Here is a 20,121-nt window from a genome sequence, read left to right as displayed (position 1 = left end):
AGATGTAAATTGGGAAGCGAAACAATATTTGGTAGATATAAATTGAACACCGCTCTCTACTTCCATCTTCTCAACCATATAACCATGCTAAAATGCCAAACCATTCAGCTTTCTGTGCCATAGAATTTTCTCAGCGAAAGAAACCAATTAGTGAATTATTACCCATGTTTGCATCCACTTATCTTTGATATATTTCAAAGAAGGCCAAGCCTAGATATATAATGGAAGCCTCAGAAAACGAGCAAGTGCAAGATCATGTAGAAGGCCAAGGAGCAAGGGTTCATGAGATCCAAGTCGATGATTTGTAGCTTGCATCGATCCAAAGTAACAACATCCTCTGCCGAAAGATGCACATAACCGAATGCTATGTCAGAAATCACGTAGATTATGTTCGATGGAACCAACAATAAGGCGATCTACGAGAAGACTAACCTCAAAATTGAGTAAACTCATGACCTCATGTTGTTCTTGTTGTCTAGAATGCCAATGATGATGGATTTCTTGCCTTGTCACTTCCTTCATTGACTAGTCCATCCACATCAACATGTTGTCTAGAATTCATGTCCGGAGCAAAAAAAAATCGGTGCATGTCGGAGCAATTTTTTCTGTGCATGTCCAAGCCATTCGCTAAAAGAAGGGGAGACATTTGCAAGGCACAATAGAGGAAGTCGATGCTGGAAGACATGGATCAGATAGAACGATTGTGACGCCCAATGATTGGAGATTACGATATCGAAGGCCGCACGATTATGGTTGCAGACTGGAGGGCAGAAGAAAATACCATATCATCAGCAATCCTGCACGCGTTGAATTCTTGTCCCAGGATTCGGAGGCCACCGTAGGGAGCATGTCCTGGAGACAAGAGCAATAGGGCGAGAAAGCATGGAGCAGTGAGGGGACGATTGGTGAGAGTTGAGAAGAACCACCAGTTATGAAAACCCCAAAATAAGAACAAATTTTTAGCTAACCAAAAAGCATTAAAAAGGCATTACACGCGGCACTCTCTACGTTGAGAATTCTTAGATTTGATCTAGGCTGGTCATGTAATGACATTGTCCTAGGAACAGTACCTTGTCTTACATTCTTGGGGGGTTAGCATCACGAGTGCGCATCGGATCCAAGCTTGCGGTGCATCGTTTTCAGTTTGCTCCAAAGCGTCTCAGATGCGAGCTTGCCGGTTGCATCATTTTCAGGCGCGTCTTCTTTTCCTCCCTCCGAAGCGTTTGCGGAGCGGGCGAATGCTCGCAAGGAGAACCACCATTGCTGCGAATCGATTCTCTACGCAAATCTGAGCATGCTTTTTCCACCATTAATTAAACGTATCTTCTTCCATCCAGATTTGGTGCAAAATCCTGAATGGCGACGTCCCCTCTGTCCCATTTCAACGCGTGTGATCCCGAATTCGAAGCTGCAGTCCCGCTGTGCTGCTGTTACCGGAGCGCGTCATTTCGAAGCACATCATGGGAAGGGTGAGTGAATTCATCTTCGTCATATCTTCTTCTGTTCAATTCAATGTGCCTCGCTGTTCAATTCAATGCAAATCTGTCTCGCTTTCCAGGATGGGCAGCCCCAAACATACCAGGAAAAAGCAAAGGCCCGGGAGTTTTTTGAGTTTCTCAGGAGACAAGGTCTGCATATGTCCGAAAATATTGAAGATGTTTCGAGACAGGCAGACCCCCAAGATGCTGCCAGGGTAGTTGGACTTCTGCACCCAGGGGTCCAGCTCCTTCTCAGCACTTCTGGCAAACCAAACCGTGTGTTAGCCAGAATGTAGCTGGAAAGGTTGCTGACCCTACAGGCTAGAGCATTCCTATCAGGCCACACGCAAGTAGGTGATCATGCTCTGTGGTATTATGTTCGTTTATCTCAATAAGGTAGAAAGAAAGAAAGAAAGAAAGAAAGAAAGAAATTTTATTAAAAGTATTTAGAAGACCAAAAAGGTCTATGAGACTGAAAGAAATTATCCCGTATATGGACTTGTAATTACACAGTCAGCCGTAGGACTATACAAGGCCTCTTGTACCTAATTTGTAAATATGGTTGATTTACCATTCATTAATATGATGGATACTTGGCTCAGCTATTGCTTTGGCTGGTTCTCCAAATTGGATGTAACCTATGTTGGAAAAGAAGAAGAAGACCTAGATAGTCTATTGCAGCGGAAGTATTAGGGTGGGTGCTCTTGCAATCACAGTGGTGGGTGGGGACATTCAAACTTCTTTACTGATGTGTAGTTCAACTGAATATGAGAATCATGTAAATAGACCATGCACAAGACAAATATAGAAGCAACCAACAATGTATTTCCATCGGCCCAAAGCTGGACAGATACAATACCAAAAGGGGTCCTCCTACTATATGCCTGGCACCTTTAGATCCCAGAGTCCGTGTGCTCCACAAGAGCGTCAGTAAACTCTCTGTCCAAAGGTGTAGATCTGTCCAGCTTGCTGTCCTGGAATACAGCCCAGCTTGGAAGCTACTGGCAAGCTAAGTCTGCTGCCCAAACAGCCCCCAAGTCGCCTCCCAAAGTAGGCCCAGATGGTGCTGGTAATGTAGCTCCTTTTTGCTTCCAGATCTGCCTCAGATCTGCCCCAAAACATGCTGCTGTCTCAGCCCAGAAGTGCACTCCAGATCTGCCCCAGATAGGTGTCAAAGCTACTCTTGAAGTCAGCCCAGAATTGCTGAAGACTGCATGCCAAAATGACCCCCAGGGGGTCTCCTTATATAGGGCACTGGCTGCCCCAGTAGGTGGTCGGCTAGATCTAGTCGGCCACCTCTCCAGGTTTGGCTGACTGCCTCCAGCCAGATCTGGCCGACTGCCTCCAGCCAAATATGGCTGACCTCCAACCCCCAACTGGCCGACTGTCTCCACAGTTGGCTGACCAACTTTGTCCTGGCCCTTCCTGTGGCTTGTTTCTTGGCCTGGTTCTGGCTATCCTGTGCCTCCTTTCTGGGATGTCTCCTGGCCTGTTTCCCAGTCTGTTTGCACCCTGATCTGATGCCCTAATCCTCCTGGTCTACCTCCCTGGTTGCTCTCCTCATTTGGGGGCTTACAGATGGGGAGGTGACCAATACATTTCCAACACCCCCTCTCACCGACCCATCTTGGCCCAATGCCAAACTGTCGATGCCGATGGGGTAATAGCTCCTGTTCCACCAGATCTGGTTCCACATCAACACACCACTCTGGTACACAGGTCCCTTGGTAGCACCCGAAAGCACCACCTCCGTCCGTCGCGTCGTCCCTGCCTATGATCTGGAGCAGTAGCATCCTTCAACTGGCCCCCCTCATCATGAGTGAACAGCGTGGAGTCCACCAAGCAACATGCTCTAAGGGTATGTTTCAACCCGTCCTCCACCTGGCTAAATCTGCAACCGTATAGTATACTCAAGACATCAACTCTCAAGCATACATCCAGATTACCTGTTCCATCATCCTCCATGTGTCGCTCCTGAATGTCCCCCTCTGAATCACAGCATCTCTCTGACTCCGGAGACTCGGGTACTGTCGATAGAGCCACCTCAATGTCAGTGCCCTCAGCTAAGCACCCAGAAGAGTCCAGGTACTTAACACTGTCCATTGAGATATCTGTCTCCTCAACTGCTCGCCTCTCTATGTCAGACATTCTGACCGTTTTACCGGGGTTTGCATATCTAATCTCCGCAACACTTGGAGATGTCACAAGAAAGAGCTCCCTTACCATGTGAGCTGTCCCTGTTTCCTCTGACTCTGAACTAGCCTCTTCCTTCCTTTGATCAACCTTCTTCTTTCTGCAATCTTTTGCAAAGTGCCCTAGCTGTAGTAGAAGCACTTTCTTTCTTTCTTCTGCTTCCTATTGTCCTCCTCTGAAGAGTCAGCGTCGTCGTCAGTATTCTTAGGTTTGCCTTTGCCAAGCTTACCCTTGCCCTTCCATTTGCTCCTATCACGAGCCAATAGGGCCTTGTCATCTTTTTCCTCGTTCTTCTTCTCTCGAGCCTCCTGCTGTAAGAGTAATGGTACCAGCTCCTCAAAAGTGATTGGCGCCGTCCTCTGACATGCAGCACAAAACTCCCGTAGCTCTTAGGAAGCTTCGTCAATAGAAGCCTCGCTATCCTTGTCAAACTTATGACCTGTCTGACTGCTGCTAGCTGGTTCTGTAGCATTTTCATCTTTGTGACGTGCTCTTGGACCGCGGTTCCTTCCTCCATGTCCATGCCAAACAGCTCTGACTCTAGATCCAGAATCCTCGCCTCGTTGTTGAGCTCATACATATCCTTCAGAGTGGTCCAAGCCTCGAAGGAAGTCTCTGCCATCTGTAGATGACATCGTCTGCCGTAGTGCTCACAATGATAACCAAGGCTTCTGCGTCTCGGTTCTGCCATGCTCTCAATGCCACCAGATCTGCTGGTATCATCACCGCTACTGCAGTCGCTGTAAGCTGGGACCACTGTGGGTTGAGGCATAAGCTCCACCCCAGTCGCAATCCCCCATGATTCTCTCAACACTAAATGACTCTTGACTATCATCTTCCACAACGGATAATTCGATCCATCGAGCTTGCCCGTCTCTCCGAAATTCGGGATTTGATATCTAATGGCCATGACAATGAACTGAAAGTAATGAAACAAGATAGAAGTACACCTGCCTGAAGCTGAGCCACCCGCAACGGCACTGTCCTTCACCCGTGGAAGCAGATCTCCCCCAAGCTCCATATCAAGGTCACCTCCCCGAGGTCCTTGCCTACAAGCTTCTCCACTTGTGAATCCACAAAAGCACCGTCGATCAGCAGCCTGGCTCTGATACCTTGTTGGAAAAGAAGAAGACCTAGATAGTCTACTGAAGCGGAAGTATTAGGGTGCTCTTGCAATCACACAGTGGTGGGTGGGGACATTCAAACTTCTTTATTGATGTGTACTTCAACTGAATATGCGAATCATGTAAATAGTCCATGCACAAGACAAATATAGAAGCAACCAACAATGTATTTCCGTCGGCCCAAAGCTGGACAGATACAATACCAAAAGGGTTCTCCTACTATATTCCTGGCACCTCTAGATCCCAGAGTCCACGTGCTCCACAAGAGTGTCAGTAAACTCTCTGTCCAAAGGTGTAGATCCGTCCAGCTTGCTGTCCTGGAATACAGCCCAGCTTGGAAGCTATTGGCAAGCTCTGAGAATTGCTGTTTTCAATCTCAGCAAGGCGGGCACTCCAAGGCAGCAATCGAAGCTGGAAGATGGGGTGCTGAAACGGGCTGAGAAGCAGGAGGAACGAGGGCTGAATTGAGGGGCAGCAGCAGGCAGGGATGGGAGATCTGCAGAGGGAGCGTGGGTGAATTGAGGGGCAGCAGCAGGCAGGGATGGGAGATCTGCAGAGGGAGCGTGGGCAGCCAGCAGGGCAGCTATGGGGCTCACGTAGGGGCAGCGAGGTGGCAACAGGCAAGAGCTGAGGACCTGAGGAGCTGCAGGAGTGGATGAAGAAATGAGGAGGGGGGAAGGCCCTTATGTAGGGCCCTAGTAGGTGGTCGGCCCGATCAAGTAGTGGGTCGGCCCAGTTGCCCTAGGCCGACCAGCTAGTTGGCCAGGGTTGGTCAGCCCAGATCCCTGGCCCAGCCCCCCTCTATCCCCCTCTGTCCTCCAGTCCCGTGGGTGCTGGAATCATGCCGAAAGGAGCCCTGTGGAGGTCGAAACGAGCCTTGAAAAAGAACTGACAGTGACCTCTCTCACTGGGCGGGTACACCCACATCAAAGGCCCTCACTCCCTATAGAACACCTAGAGATGTCAATCTCAACAGACGGTTCGTAGTTTGGTGAAGTATCTTGCTCCTGGTCATCGTTTTACTGGTTGCTGGTCTGAATTTCTTGCAACAGCAGATTCCTTTGTTTCTCTCTTTGCAGATTCTCCTCTCTCATCCTTTGGAGGACCTTCGGTTGCTGGAATTTCTGATTGCTGACTCCAATCTATCGGGGAGATTATCTTCTTCGAATTGATATGCTGGAAATCAAAGGGAATTGATTGTATTTATGAAGCCAAACGTCAGCCTTGCCTAACCTCTCCAAAGTGTGGGAAAGTTGTGTCAGTTTGTCTGATTGTTTGTGGTCTTTCTGAGTGTCAGATTGACTACCGATTGTCCTTGGCTAGTCCAATCTTCTAACAGGTGGTTGTATTGCATATATCTACTAGCTTTCGAGCGGGGTCCCACCTTCACCCCTTATCTGGTGTCGTCTCTTTAATGTTTCATGTGATTATTGTGGATTATCTTTCATATTCAGTTAAGTAATAAATTATTCAGTGCATGCCTAGATTCTCTCTCTTAAGCGATGTTACACCCTTGTTGCTCTCCTCATTTCGGGGCTTGCAGATGGGGAGGTGACCAATACATTTCCAACAACCTATGCAGCCCCTCACAAGCCATGAGGTAAGTCTAGCTCATGACTTACATCCCGCCTCAAGCATTTAAGGTACTACCTATCCAGCTTATCAATTTATTTCTCTAGTAGGGTAATATTTGAATGCCTAGACTAGGTCAAATGCTAGTCCCTTGTCCTTAGGTCAGTCATAGCTAGGATTAGCCACAACTAGGGCAAATCCTGTTGCATTGATATCGGAGCTCTTTCCATGGGATTTTGTGGTCCATTCCGTCACGAAGGCGTGAATTTCATTGAAGTGAATTTTAAATTTTGAATTCTGGGAATTAGGTGTGAGTACCTTTGGCCTAGGGGGCATGGTGGTCCTGTGCAGGTGGGCTAGGACTCGGGGAATTAAAATTCCCGGAAGCCCCATGGAAATTGTGGATGTGCAATTCAATTTCTTGGTGTTAATTCCTAGGCCCAAATGGGAAACACAACGGGCAGCAGAGTGGTTTAATTCCATTTACTAATTTTGGCACGAGAGCTCAGTTTGGCCAGAGGGGCTCCAAATTGGCAGTCAAGACAGCGATTCAGGACAGAGAAGCTGGTCGCCACTCTAGAGGAGCACCTCGAAGCTGGCCGCCATTGTTTTCCACTATCCCCCACCTGTTTCCTCTCCCCAAGGTTGGCTGCTCCACTTGCGTATTGATTTTTGAGCTTCCGGAGCTGTAGGAGAGCCAGGCGCACTTATTTTGTGTTGTTTTTGGGTTGCAAGGAGCAAGGCACACATGTTTGGTGGGTGTTTGGGCTGCAGGAGAGCTGGTCGCGCACCAATTTGTGCAGCTTCTGGGCAGGAGTAAGAGCTAGGCGCACCTGTTTATGCTGTTTCTGGGCTGGTTTGGCTTGTGGGTTGGTTGCCCGTTGTGTTTCCAACACTGTCTGGCATTATTATCGAGTTGTGCAAGCAGGTAGAGCTTTGGTGACAGCCTAGATGAGCTGTGAGGCTGAGAGCAGCTGCTAGTGACAACTGTGGGGTGAGGGCACGCCTTGTTTGCAATCGATTTATGTAGGGACAGCTTGTGGGTGGACAATTTGTGTTGTGAGTTCACCGGTTGATGCCTGGACAGTTGTGGAATTGGTGGGAATTGTATGCCTTGTTGCCATGATTGGCTGAGTAGAGATTTCTAAAGTTTTGTAGTGTGGATTGCCCGTGGTTTTGCAAGGTTCATGTGCAATTATAATCGGCTTTCATAGATGCTTTGATTAATTAAAGAAATACCAAAAGGAGCGCTAGTGTTTGGGGCCAATCAATGTCTTTGTGTTGGTGCAGGAGCACTCTAGCTCCCCGCCTCTCTTTTTGTGTACTTGCTGAATTATTGGTTGTTGTATTTGCTAGTTTCACCACCCTTTATTCATCTGAAGGCTGGTTTCAAATTCCTTATAATTTCTTTTTCAAAATTGGAGCACGTATTCTTGAGCACGTTGGGCAGGTGTTACAGATATTGCGCAAGAATTCGGTGTCCGTGAACGCCAAGAAAAGTACCTATGGATAAGAGTAGATCCAGTACCTCGGTTATGTCATAAGCGCCAGGACGTGTACACCCGGCAAGCCAATAAGTCCCGACGCGACGTCAATTACAAAGAAGGGGATTGGGTCTCTACACGCGGATACTAAAGCAACTTCGGACGATGCACAACACATTTCGTATGGTTGAAGCCATACATCGGCCCCGACCTGTCAGAAGTCCAAGAAGAAGAGCAGCTCGAGGTTCTTGAGGAGGCTGAAGTGTTGGAGCTAGTGCAGATACTACTCCAAAAGTGGAAGCATGGGTCCGGTCACAAGATACGCCAATTCTATACGAAGTTCAGAGATCGGGACACCCATGAGGCCGTCTGGTTGGACGAAGTATTCTTCTAGGAGTACCCTCAGCTACTACAGGATTACTTGGAGGCAATGCACCTGCCGCCAAGCTAAGGAGGAGGGAATGTCAGATGCACCACTGCACCTGGTGCATGGTGACAAGCTGGCTCACCATAGGTGTACTACTTTAGCACCCATATAGGACTTTTTGTTATATGTCGTGGCCTATTTGTGAGCCCCAGTCCGGGGATGGTCAGGCACGAGCTGCATAGTACCTTCCAGCCTTAGGTTCAGTCAGTCAGTCACTCAACGATTACCCCTAGAGAACCCAGTTAGAGAACAAGCCTCACATAGGAAGAAGTCAGTGCACTAATGCTTGTAGGTTTTAATCTGCAGATGCAGCAAGAAGTCACCAGCACACCGGGGCGTTGCAGTGGAGACAATGGAAACGAGGAAAAAATAGATGCAAAGATGAGCAGCAGAGACGGGAGACGCATGAGATACATGCCAAATATATCTAAACAAGCAACAAAAATAATGAAATCAGCACTTGAAATGAAATCAAAGGTGGTACAGGAGATGGTCCTTTAGGCCAATAGACATGAGGTGTTCACTGTTGAGACCATTGGGGAGGGCCGCGAAGAGCATGTTTATGATATACATATAAAGGCCAATCCATCATGCACTTGTCCAGATTTCATGGGAAGGGTGAAAAGCAAGAAGCAAAATCTAGGTCAGCCTAGGTTAGTGTTAGTAGGGTAGGGTGAGAGGGTCAGTTCAGGGGCCGGAAAGGGGCCAGAAAGGAGCCCAAATGAGGGCCTAGTGGAGGGGCCAAGGCCAGGCAACCTTGGCCAAAATCTGGCCGGCTAAAATTGGTTGGCCAATTTTGGCTGGCCGACCAATTTTGGCCAGCCAACTATGGCCAAATCTGGCCGGCCACCTACCTAAGCAGACTGCCCACTCCTCCTATATAACCCCCCTCCTCTTAGCATCCAACTTCAAGGCAGCAGCAACAAGATAAGTGCAGCCCTCAGCCGCTCAGTTCCGAGCCCCTTCGTCGCCCAGGGTAGCTCTTGCAGGTAAGATCCAGCGTGCAGCCACCTCTTCCTCTTCGGTGTGCACAGTTCGGGGAAAATTCCAGAAATGAAATTACCATGCAAGTGGATATGCTTTGTGAAGAGAAGTGACATTCCCTCCATCTTTCAATCAGTTGTTCTCGACTCAAGTGCTTCTTCGTAAGCATCAGGAATGTCAGGAAACTCCTAAAACATTGACCTTTCCATCCATCTAACATCCATAGATGGAAATCCGTTGAACTTCAAGAGATTTCCATCCATCTAGCATCCGTAGACGGAAATCTCATTATCCTCCACTTCAAGGAGATCTTCTCAAACTGGGTCATGAGGAATATCCCCAACATAGGCTTTGATCAAATTGACATGAAAGACATTGTGTATCTTCCTATGTGGTGGAAGATCTAGTCGAACTGAAACTTGATTAATAATCTTCAGTACCTTGAAAGGACCATAATATCTGAAAAAGAGCTTTAAGTATTTATTCTTTTGTCCCACTTTGTTTTTGAGCATGCCTTTTTCAAACTTTAGTAAAATCCATTGACCTTCCTTGATCTCAAAGGCCCTCCGTCTTTTATTTGCAGTTGCACTTTGTTTTTCTTGAGCCTTTTGGATGGTTGTGCAAACTTTGGCAAAGCGGAGTCATAATCCTCTACAAATTGATCAGTGGCAAAGATCTTGTGCTTAGTTTGCATTAATGGAGTTGGTAAGGATGTACCATAGATGATTTGGAAAGGAGTTTCCCCCGTAGAAGAGTGTATGGTATTATTGTAAGCAAACTCAACTATGGGGAGATATTTTTTCCACATGGTATGCTTGTCTTGTACATAGATTTTGAGGAGATCAAGTAGAGTACTATTAGTAATTTCACTTTGGTCATCAGTTTGAGGATGAAATGCGAAAGAAAAACTTAGAATGGTTCTAAGATTTTCAAACAAGGCTTGCAAAAAATTACTAGTAAATTTAGTATCTCTATCAGAAACTATAGATTTAGGTATCCCATGATGTTTGAAGATGTACCTAATAAATAGATGTGCAGCTTCTGGAGCTTTTAGTTGTTTTCGACATGGAATGAAATGAGCTTGTTTACTAAATCTATCTACTATAGTCCAAATCATGTCATGTCCTTGATTTGTCCTAGGAATTCCAGTAATGAAGTCCATGGTGATATGCTCCCATGGTCTTTCTGGAATAGGCACAGATTGTAGTAGTCCTTTGGGTTTTCTTCTACCATACTTTGCCTCACTGCCAAAATTTCCTTCTCATAAATGTCATAATGAAGTTCAACATCTTTTAGCCTTCTACTTTCATAGGCTATTGCATGAGCATCTTGAACTAGAGCAGCTCTAATGCAATCGCCACTAGCATCCACTGCTACCAAGAAGGGTTTTCGTAAGTCAGGAATGATGAGAACGGGACCTGTGGTTAAGGCATGTTTAAGTTTTTGGAAAGCTCCCTTTTCTTTCGAAGCCCATCTAAACTTAACCTTCTTCTTGGTGGTGAGATCATGTAGGGCAGTAGCTCTCTCTCCAAAATGCCAAATGAATCTCCTATAATATGAGCATAGACCAAGAAATGATCTTACCTCATGAGGAGTCTTTAGCTCAGGCTATTCCATAATTGCTTGTATCTTGGCTAGATCCATTTGGATACCATCTTTGGAGATAATATGGCCTAGATATTGGATTTCTCCTAGGAAGAATTCACTCTTCTTGCTGTTCCGCGTCACAATGAAACGTTTCAAAATGAAACGTTTCATGATTTGGCTGAAACGTTTTAGGTGAAACACTTGTTAGTGGATTTTAGGTAATTCTTTAGCAAACACATGTGAAATTTTGCATAATTTTAGGTATATAGTACAAGCACAAAGCTCTTCTTGCATGCAAGAAGTTGTATGGCACAAAACAATTATGAAAATTGATAAATCTTTCATGAAAGATAAGTATCAACTACTGATTCTTGAACAATTGAAAAAACATAAACTTAGAAAGAGACTAAAGACATTGATCAGACTAAAGTCTTAAGCTTCCAATGCCAGGCAGTGAGACATTAATGTTTCTCAATAATCTTAAGACATCAACTATTGAACTGATCATAAATTAAGTCTTAAGCTTCCAAGCTACATAAACGAAAGTCATTCAAGCACTCCTTGTGTCAGAGGTCGTGTCCTCAGACTCATCCTTGTCAAACGGCAATGTGACCTATGATGGATGTGTATCCTCGGATGTTGACTCCTCTATGTGCTCCAATTCTCCCCTCATATGCAGCCCTATCCTGCCTCTGCCTCTGTCTGTACCTCGTCCTCTGCGTACATATTACTTCATGGGCCGAGCTTGAGAAGTACAGGCCACCATATCCCATGTTCTCTCAACCTCTTGCGGCTTGTGACGTTGTCTCTCTACGCTAACGGGTCTAAGAGCATATCTGTCGGTGGTGAAGACTCATAAGCTCCTCATGAAGGAAATCATACGCATCGTCCTCCTCATGTACAAGCTGCAGAAGGGACTCATCGCCAGGGTGGACCTCTATATCCTCAGGCCTCACCTGTTGTGGCTCCCAACTAAGAACACCATCACCGTCGGGGCCTCATAGTTTCTCCAGAAGCTTGAGATTTTAGTTCACGTACGTGAGTTGGTTTAACCGCTCCACGGTGAGTTTGCAAGAACCAAATTGTTTGTAGAATGCAATGAGCAAGATACTCAATTTTTACTTCTATGAAATTTAACTTTCAGCCATTCTTGTTATGTGCTCACCTATTTCTTTTTCTCGTGTGAATGTCTGCCATAATGGTCCACACACGCTCCGCACATGAAGATGAGCAATCTTAGGAGAGCACTCTACATGCAATACTCCGCAATGTAATATTCAGCCCACCAAATTTGGTCCACCAAGACAACGGCTGTGATTGATTTGCAGCATCCAATGCAATGCTGCGTGCAAAGTTCCCCTTGGAGGCCCCGAATGCCATGAGATCATCCTCAAGGAAGTTCTGCACATCTAGCTTCTCTTCATAAACTTCCTCCACATATGCGGTCCATCCATCTAGCAAAATCCGGTTCGACTCTTGCTCCACATTTCTCCATCTAGGATGGAGTATGTGAGCAACACAATTGGGTTGCCTGAACCATCTCCACCTAGTATCGAATATATCCAACAATTGATCCACCTTGCAAAGTGAAAAAATATTTCATAAATGAAACATGTATGATCCAAATCCTAGAAGCTCCCTAGAATTGCAATGTGTTTTAGCACCTGTCAGGCCTGGGAAGAGCGCATTGTTGCAGTGCTGCCTGCACACATGTCATGTATTCATACAGGAGTCCCATTGTGCAACCCTCTCTATCTGTGAGACGAAGGACCATGTAGATGGGGAATATTGTTGCTTGTACAGAGTCAGCAACATTCCACCATTCATTATCAAGAATAGTCTCCTCAAATGTCTGTGATTGTGGCTTCACTTTGTCTGGCCAATCTATCCAATCTCTGCTCACTACCATGCGTTGGATGTCATGTCTGGACTTGCACAATCTGCAAAAAGGGATGTAGGGAACATGGTGATAATTGTGCATGATAACTATTCTTAGACATGATAGTTGTGCAGGATACACACCGTGACAGAACCACATAAATGTATTCAAACCGTGTGAAGGAAGGCTTCTTCAACTCCCACCGGCAATGATATCTGAATATTGCCAGCACCCTAGGCCTTCAGGCATAGCCACATGCACTCCTTTTGGAACTCTCAATATCACATCATAGTGCACAATTGGGGATACATAGAAATCTTCATAATCCACGTAGTACTGAACATGGATACATAGCTTGACAATAATTGGCATAACTAGTACTGCCTCACTACCGAAAATCTGCTCTGCATCACGAGCTTCCCCGATTCTTCTACTTTAATATTCAAGCATGAAGCCAAATCTTTCGAAATAAAGTTTGCAGTGGCTCCCAATTCAAATTGAAACATTGCATGCTCATCATGAACTTTGCCCCAACCTAAGCAAAGTTCTTGGGCCTGGTACAGGCTACACTACCCAAAATATCCGAGACTCCTCCCGCCATTGGTTTGGGTAGTTATTGTGGTATTTTCTACTCCCTCGAGCCTTTGGGCTTTTCGGGCCACTTGGCAACCACATGCCCTGCTTTTCCACATCGGAAACACTTTACTTCCTTTCGGAAGGCCTCGATCTGCTCTTGTATAAACATGGGTTTCTTTTTGAACATCCGCTGGAATCACCCCGGCTTCTTTGGCTGAAAGTCACGTTTCGGAATCTAGGAATTCCTTGAGTACAAACCGCCTTCCTTTGATTTTGAGGCAGCTCCTCCATCCTCTCGCAACATGCATCACATCCTGCAACTTTTTACAACGAATGGTGCTGACAAAAGATTGGATGGTAGGAGGTTGTCCTGCTTTATATTTCCTTAACTGAGTCGTCATAGAGACTTTGATCCGCAATCCCTCCCAAGCTGCATGCACGTCTTCATAAAACTCCTTGGGCAAGAATTGCTTGTAGTTTAACCATTCGAAATCCTTCCAAGTTGTGGTTGCTTGCCCTGTAACAAGGAGAGAGCTCCACAACGCACTTGCATTGTTGGTAAGATGAAGGCTTACGTCTTTAACTTGGATCTTTCTTGATAATCTCCGTTCTGAAAAGCTACATCAAACTATTGAATGAATTGTAGAGCCTTTGCGTTTCAAAGAAAGTAGTAATATGTTCACAGCGGGTGGGAGAGTGAGAACTCTATCCCTAATCTCAACAATATGATTGAATATCCATGGGGGTAGTCTATAACATAGTTGTCACGGTACGAAAATACGATACCGTACGGTACGATACCGTACGGGAATATTCGGTACGATATGAAATTTTGGGATACGGTACGATAAAATACGGTTTTTATTTTTTACACTTACAAGCTATGGAGCTTCAAGCTTGAATGTGAGGGAAGGTTGGGAGGGGAGGAGTCTACAGTGCTTGAGAAACCAGTACATGGATATGTGTCTCTCTCGGTTGGATCTCCCGATTGTCTCCAAAAAAGAACCTGGATGGGTAATGCAATACCAAAGGTCTCCCAGTGTAGCGTTTATGACTAAGGGACCGTCCTTGCACAAATACGAGGAGTGCATCTAGGGTGATAAGTTTAGGGACTCCTCTCTAGATCAAAATGGCCATGTCCAAATGTTCTCCCTTGTGCATAACTTGAGAATCTAATTGTCTAGCCTACCTATACCAGGGATCCCCAAGTGATGTAGCAAGATTCTCTCATCCTACCAATCAAGTGTACACTACCAGTCTACCTCGCCAGATTTTTTAGGTCTCTCCACAACCCCATATGGAATACTTAGTGGACACGAAAGTTGCGAAGTATTGTTAGCATTTGGGATCTTCGTAAAGCAGGGTTTCTATTTTTTTTTAGCATTTGGAATATTTTTTTCAAGGAAAAAAAAACTTTTTGGAAAAAAAAAAAAAAAAAAAAAACCTAACTCGTACCGTACGATATCGTACGAATTCGTACGGTATCGTACCGTACGACTCGTACGTACGAATAGGTTCGTACGCGTACGAGAAACAACTATGGTCTATAATGCCACGACATCCCCAGCGGCGTCAAATGAAAAAACAAAGAACAATCCCAGGTCCTCATGAAGGAGATCAATCTCTCGCGCGCTGCTGCTGAGGACCCGGTACATGGAGAAGATAATCTCTGGCCATATAGTAGCCAATATATCTGCCTCTGTACTATGGCGATCTCCTAGAACATGCGCACATCTTGAGCACCAGATCCACCACAATGTAATACCCGAGATCACCTCCCAGGCTGAACCTGCCGATGAAGTAGGCAGCGAATCCTAAGCTGGAACGGGGGTCAGAAATATATCCTGCGGAGCCATAATGTAAAAGTGTGTGGGACCTCGCCTCTGTCTAGACTGCATGAAGAAAGCATGATCACCAGCCTCAGACTCGTAAATTGTAGAGCCTTTGTGTTTTCATCGTAGTCTCCATCATAGGTGGTAAACCAAATAGATTTCCTGCCTCCTTTGAATTCCTTTTGATGCCTTTTTACATTTTGACGAGGAGAAGTGGAAGGTGAACTCTTCTTGGATGAGGAACTGCGGGATGATGATGATCCTGAGGAAGGGTCGGGGCTAGAAGAATCTCTTTTTCTTTTCTTTGGGATGTTCTTCTTAGAAGCCTTAACAGGCTCCCATGGGAGCCTTTCTGAGATGATCATGACGTATGCCCCTGTGGTGCTTTTTGAGTTGTTGGAGTCACATGATTGACAATATCCGTTGAACCCATGGGGATGGCATTCACAAGTCTATGGAAAAGTGGATCCTTGCTTGCCTCTTTAAATTGGGCAGCTAATTCCTTGTAAGAATCTTCATCTCTGAACACTCTCCCTTCCTGCACATGGGACGTTCTAGTTCCATGAACTTGGGTGGCCAGAGCCTCTTCTAGATGTGAGGACGACATAATAGTTATGCTAAAAATTCTGTTCTGAATTTCAGAGTATTATCTTGATAAAATTGAGCTCTGAGTGTCCCAAACAAGGAGATAATAATTGCTGTCCAGAAACCCTAATTTTCAGGGTTTCTGGACAGCAAAGATGCCCGAAACAAGGAGAGAATAATTGTTGTCCAGAAACCCTAATTTTCATGGTTAGGCCATGTGAAAGAAAAGCCCTTGGGAGGACTAAACAGGCTGCCCAGAAGTTGAGCAAAACTGAATCGGACAGAGAATCTAATTCAGAAATTGTACCAAACTGTAACAAACTTGAACCAGGCTGTCAATCAATAGAATAGGCCGCACTACAGTCTTGCGCACAGTTCGTGATTGAAAGGACGGTGTTGGACAGAGCCTGATCAGATATTATGCGAGCTGTGCATGGAATTCTACCTGAAATTTCAGAGTATGTTATGTGAACTGGTTGCGTGCAGAATCCCAATCAAGGACAGCAATCAAACAAAGAAAATTACAGAAAATAGTGGTGCGCCTGGCTCTTCCTTCAGTTCCAGCCGGCTTTTTGGAGACTAGAGGAGGCACGCGTGGCTAGAGTACGGGTGAGTGGGACCCCTCATACCCAGTACAACCTTGGGTTGCCGCCTGGCAGCCAACATATCTGATATTGGGCCTTGGCAGTAAGCCCTTAATCTCATGTTATTTTCCTCTATGCTCCATACGAAGGGAAATTGTGTAACAATACGACTGGTTTTTGTATAGTTTCCTTCACAGAATTTTTTTTCATAAAGAATCTCAAATATTTCTAATACTTACAGCAGGGCTTGATTGAACTAACCTATGAGATGGTTCCTTCTCTGATAGAAACATATGTTTATTTGCAGGAGGTGAATCGCTTTCATGAAGAGATTGAGCAAATTTTGAACAAAGAGAAGCAGATAACAAGTACAAGCTCAAGTTTAGAGAACATAGAAATAGACTTGTACATACAGGGATGGTCTGATGATGGGGAGATAACCCCTGTCCTCCCTTCAACCACCACGAATTCATCGGTATGGTCTCTCTCTCTCTCTCTCTCTCACACACACACACACACACACACACACACACACGTCTAGTTCTATGTATTTAATTCATGCGTTTTATTTTATTCCTCTCAATATATTTCTCTTTATAAATGTTTTGTTATTATAGGGCATTGAGGCATCGGTTATTTCTATGCACATGAAGACTCCTGAGCAGCGCACATCAGTATCTACATCGAGACCGCAGAAGGTTACGCCCTCTGCGGAAGGAGATTCAAATGTGGTGAACGTGGGAGAGGTGGCTGCACAGGGGAGCAACCTAGTGAAGAAGGTTGCCCAGCTCAAGCGCGCAGCCACCTATGCTCGAGTTCGTACAAACGAGCATAGCGGGGATGTCTTACAAGTAAGCTTACATATCTCTCTCTCTCTCTCACTCTTCTCTTATTAGCATTTTTTTTTCATTTGACGCCTGTCGAGATGTCTTGGCATTTTAGGCCACCCCCGTTGTTGAGGCTAGGGATAGAGTTCTTACTCTCCTACCTCTTGTATGATTGTCGTTTTGAATGGAATAAATTTTCATTTTGAAGGAAAAAAATAGGTTATTGTTGAATGCAATGAATGGAAGACAACAAGTTAAGAATGCAATGGAGTGTACTTGCAAATGGATAGAGTGAAAGTACAAGTGAGGGGTCATATAGACCCAAGTACACCCTAGTGTCCTACGTAGATGTCCAATGTGTAAATGGCCTAATTGAGCCCTAAAGCCGTGGCTAAAGTGGCAACAAACCCTCCTGTTACAGAAGCAAATGCAGCAGATGAATTTGTAATTTCAGACATACATTTATGGCATGAGATATTGGGACCTCTCAACTATGGTAGTCTGGTGAATATGCATTTTAAGGATATCGTAGTGGACCTTCCACAGATGCTTAAACTTACCAAACATGTCTGTGAGGGCTGCTTGTTGGGAAACGTGCATCGGTTCTTATTTCCAAAAAATGGGACCGTTAGTGCATCCAGGAACTTGCACTTAGTACATGGTGATGTACACAGACCAATGCAGATATCATCACTTGGGGGGTACTCATACTTTGTCGTCTTTGTGGATGACTTTACCAAGCACACTTGGCTTTAACCCTTCAAATCTAAGTCTGATATCTTTTCTTGTTTCAAGCCTTTCCTTGCCATGGCTGAAAATGAGAGTGGAAACAAACTTTTGTCCCTCTGCAGTGATAAGGGGGGTAAGTACACGTCCCTTGAACTTTCTGATTTTTTAGCAGCACAAGAAATTATACATCAGCGCATAGTGCCATATGGAGTTGCAGAGTGAAAGAATTGGACATTGATGGAAATGGCCCGATGCATGCTTAAGGGAAAGTCTGTACCCAACAAGTTTTGGTTGGATGCAATTATGTGTGCCAACTATGTGCTCAATAGAGCACCCACAGAGCACAATTGCATTGAGATTTGGCTTGTTGGTTTTAGAAGTTTATAAAGTCTTGTGAAGTTTATGCATTGATGCATCATGCTGATGTAATACATTTGCTTTAAATTGTATTTCTCTTGCATTTTTTAAACATTTTATCTCTTGCCACTTGTTATTGTTATTTGTATAGTTGGTGGGCTATGCAGCACTCGGCATGTCGTTGATCGATGGCTCAAAAACTGCAGCGACAATTATATCCTTGCATGTAGAGATGTTTCCAGATTTGTTCTCACTACAAGAGAAAGGCGCACTTGCATACTTACTCAGTCAGAGTGAGTCCAACTGATAATTAATAATGTAGAGATTTGTCTATATCTGAGAGATGATCTTTTTAATATAGATTTTTTGTAAACCTGTGTAGGAGGGGTTTACGAAGACGTTGAGAAACTAATTGGAAATAATGACAAATTGACTGGTAAATTGAGTTTCTGGTTTGATTTTCATAAATAATTCTCTCTTAAGATTTTTGGAATGAAAAACCCTCTCTTATGTGGAGATTGTATTGTGCAGATGAAGTTCAACAATGCAAGGCTGAGATTAAAAATTGCAAACAAGAATGCAAGGCTGAGATTAAAGAATGCAAGGCTGAGATTAAAAAATGCAAACAAGAGATCACAAGGGTTAATATGACAATTGTGCTTGCTTGTTTAGGACTTGCTACTTTAATTGCATGTTTCATTTGGAGTTCACATGAAATAGACAGAGATTTTACTTATACTGCATGGTTTTTTGCTCTTGCATGGGGTAAAAGTTTCTGACTTGGAAATGTTAATCAATGGATGGGCTTGGAGCTAGAGGGGTCTTTGGTACCAGAAATATTGTAAATAGACCTGCTTTATGAGTTGCTGAGTTTTTGTAGGATAGCATACTGAAAGGTGATTTGAAGGGCTAATCTGATAAGGCAATACATGTTTGTCGTCACAGTGAAATTGTTGATCCTTTGGAAACTCTTGAGAAATAATAAATATGTTGCGTTCTAGTAAAGCTGTAAATGAATATTTATAAAGCTTAATATGTGGACTAGTGCAATGAGTGCATATCTAGCTGAACTTGGCCTGGGTGGTGGCCAATGTTTGGTTGCTGAATGGCTGGTGGCTGGGCGGGCAAGGTTGGTGGTTGGCCAATGATTGAGCAGGCGGTGGCCGGCCTTGGTTGGGCGGTGGACGGTGGTTAGCCGGTTGTTGACTGGCCTAGCTATGGGGTGTATGGTTGGCCTAAAAAAGCTCGCTCATAAGTATGCTCAAATTCAAGATGAGCATCAGTCACACTATCATCATCATCTTGTACATCATGAACTTTTGTTGACTCTTCGATATGAGTTATGGCTTTTAACCATAGAAGCATCTTCTGACGCTGCAGCACGATCATCAAACTTCAAGACCTGTACACCCATATGTTCATTATCCTGTTTCGGCAAAAATAATACTTATGTCTCCTCTTTTATATATAATTCGGTCTGTAAATCATCGTCCTTTTCCTCATTATCCTCATTACTAATCAATCTCATCTTCTGTTCTCCAATTTGTTGAAGCCCCTCGCTTGTCCTTTTTGTCAATAAGAGGATGTTACCATTAGGTACACATCTTGTGTGTAGCCAGAGAGAGGGCCTTCGTTATGGGTGTGCCCACTTGGAGAGAGGCTAGATGGATAAGTGCAAAGAGTGTGTCTTTTTCTTGTGTCTGGCTGATGATGGGACAGTCAGGGCAGAGAGAGAAGGCCACTCGGGGCTTGACCCGAGTTGGGCCACACATGGCCAGCAGCCCAGCTGGCCGACCCGTCAGCTGGACGACCAGTTGGTCAACCATGTTGGCCCTATGAGCTGGCTGATGATGGTCAACCCAGTCAGGCTGGCCGACCATAGGTGTACAGGTCTTGAAGCTTG

At 44.9% G+C, this 20,121-nt stretch overlaps 1 protein-coding gene across 1 annotated transcript in view; it reads left to right on the top strand.

Moving 5' to 3' along the window:
* Window positions 1-1,211: 1,211 nt before the first annotated feature.
* Window positions 1,212-20,121, top strand: part of LOC147629555 (uncharacterized) — a 51,192-nt gene continuing 32,282 nt past the window's right edge. Inside the window, exons 1-2 of the transcript XR_015267725.1 lie at window positions 1,212-1,469; window positions 1,559-1,828. The gene's annotated coding sequence lies outside the window, so the exon portion shown is untranslated. The remainder of the gene's footprint in view (window positions 1,470-1,558; window positions 1,829-20,121) is intronic.

Source organism: Cibotium barometz, chromosome 17 (assembly GCF_041138505.1).
Source record: "Cibotium barometz isolate CiBa-2024 chromosome 17, ASM4113850v1, whole genome shotgun sequence".
In the NCBI taxonomy this organism is placed as follows: Eukaryota; Viridiplantae; Streptophyta; class Polypodiopsida; order Cyatheales; family Cibotiaceae; genus Cibotium; species Cibotium barometz.
The sequence above is the reverse complement of the archived record's forward strand: the minus strand, read 5'-3'. Positions and strand labels throughout refer to the sequence as shown.